The sequence below is a fragment of the Anopheles merus genome, chromosome X, assembly GCF_017562075.2.
Source record: "Anopheles merus strain MAF chromosome X, AmerM5.1, whole genome shotgun sequence".
NCBI lineage: Eukaryota > Metazoa > Arthropoda > Insecta > Diptera > Culicidae > Anopheles > Anopheles merus.
The window spans coordinates 19,250,007-19,252,418 of record NC_054081.1 but is presented as its reverse complement, the minus strand read 5'-3'; positions in this window follow the sequence as shown (position 1 = coordinate 19,252,418).

Genomic DNA, 2,412 nt, shown 5'->3' with positions numbered 1-2,412 from the left:
CTGGTAGACGATAGGAGCCCCCTTATTCAAGATATACCCTTCCCCGCCCCCGCCCCACTCAACATGGGGCTTCCACTGGTTTTACCGCTTAGGGCCCCCAACACCCTAAAAAACAAAACAAAACAAAAGCTGTGGTGGTAAAGATCAGCAACCTGTCGTAAACCCTACCTAAACGTGCCAAATCAATTGATTCATTTATTTTCGTTGAAATGACATAATTAAAACCACTTGTAACCCATTCTCTCTCTCTCTCTCTCTCTCTCTCTCTCTCTCTCTCTCTCTCTCTCTCACACATACACACACACACATTCTCTTCTTTCTCTGTTTTAGATTCGTCTCTGTCTTTACTTGGAATAGCATTATCATCTTTCCGCTGTGTGATGCCTAATTATGATGTTGCAAGACGACAAAACAGTCATTTCTTCGCGCGTTCCGCCGCGTTTCTAATTGCGCACCTTGCACACTTCACTCTTTACGGATGCTGCTTTTTCACAGAAACGGTCAAAGATGATGCGCGCACACATTACGGTCCGCGCGATGGCATGTTTAACACGTGTGTCATTAGGTAGTTCGCAAAGCATACTAAAGAAGCCCGAGCCTTCTCTCTCTCTCCTTCTCTCTATCTCTCTCTTTCTTTATCGTTTTCTTTTTTTCTCTCTCTCTCTCTCTCTCTCCATGCTATTCATTACGATGCGTTGCTGTAAGGTGACGATGACGAAGTGGAACTTCGATCACAGGAAAAAATACACCGCTCCATGGAGCGAATGGTAGTCATACAGGGCGTTATGGGTTTGGATTTTAGTCGCGAAATTCCATCACGGGGCGCTCAAAACCCGGGGCCTAATTTATGTGTCTGACTATGTGTATGTATAAAATTCATAAATATAACAATCTGTCTCGGCAAAGGGACTCGTATTGCACAGCGGGCATTTACCGAGATGAAACCTAACAAATAAAAATCATCATTTGATAAAGTTTTTTTTCCAATACATAACGACTGAACTGAGATAATGTTTTTACAATTTTTAAATTAATAATAAAGAAGTTAGATATCATCAAAGTTTGACATAATTCAAAATATGCATATTTTATTGTCAATTGGATTTTCTATGATATGCTTTGATTAATGAACTAAAGCATCATTTCCAAAACCAATTTTGTTAGGAATGTTTACTATGTTATGCTTTATGGGAAACATGGATTTATCTAAAGTTATCTGAAATTTCTCAAAACATATTTAAAAAAAACAGCCAAAATTAACATATTTTTTATATTCAAACGTATTGCAAAAAAAGTCTCAAGAGTTTCCAAGGTTTTATGTTCTATACATTGTAATCTATACCATTACCTGTATTTTGGCCAAAGACTAAGTGCGCCCGAGCGCGACTACGGAAGTTATGACGTATTGCTTTTTTCTAAGGAGAAAATACTATATAACCATGTAAAATATTTAAACATTAATAGCAGCTGCGCAATTTATAGGAAGAACAATAATATGTCGAATTTAAACAATAACCACGTGTTTACGTGATTTCATATTTCATTTAATGAGTACCCGTATCGCACAGTTTTATCTCGGCTTTCCCACTGTGCATTGAGGGTTTGAATTAAATTTTGTAATTTTTGTGTGTTTTTTAAGTATTGCTTTAGTATTTTTTATCACAATTCTATATTTATATACAAGAGACCCCCGAGACACGACTATATTTGAGACTGAAAAAAAGTCCCAATGCAAGGTGTAAGTCGAAAAGCTCGTATGTTCAATAACTGTCAATACATATTTTACATATTTTACATTGTGTATCTTAACTAAAACAGTTTTCGATAATTTGTTAATTCCATTAGAAATGTCGTTTACACTACATATATATTCAATTTTAGGCAGTTGAGGAATCTTAAAAAATGTATAACGGTTATTAAAGAGAAATGAAATTAATCTATCAATTTCATCCAAATGACAACTATAAACTGTCAACATCTAAATCGTCATAGCTACGAATCCTCATAACTATATTGAGTCGAATCTCGAGGGTCGCCTGTATTCATTTTTCACTACGTCACTTCAGCTTTGATGAGGTAAATGCTTAGCTCTATATTAAGTCTTAAGTCTTAAGAATATAGATTAAGTTTCTTACATTTTTTAAACACGTTTAGTTTACCTAGGTTTTTTCACGTTATTGTATTATATGTATCTGTTGGCATTTGCTTATTTATTAACAATGTATGCAGTTGTCAAAGATCTTGTTATTTGTGCCTTATTCCTTCGTTTTTGCAATTTCAGAAATATTACTTAAGTTATTCTTATTGATATAATACTTGCTTGCACATATTAAATTTGTAAAAAAGCAGTTTATCATCGACCATCGCTCTACCCGCGTATGCAAAACGCGTCGTCAGGATATCAATAACATT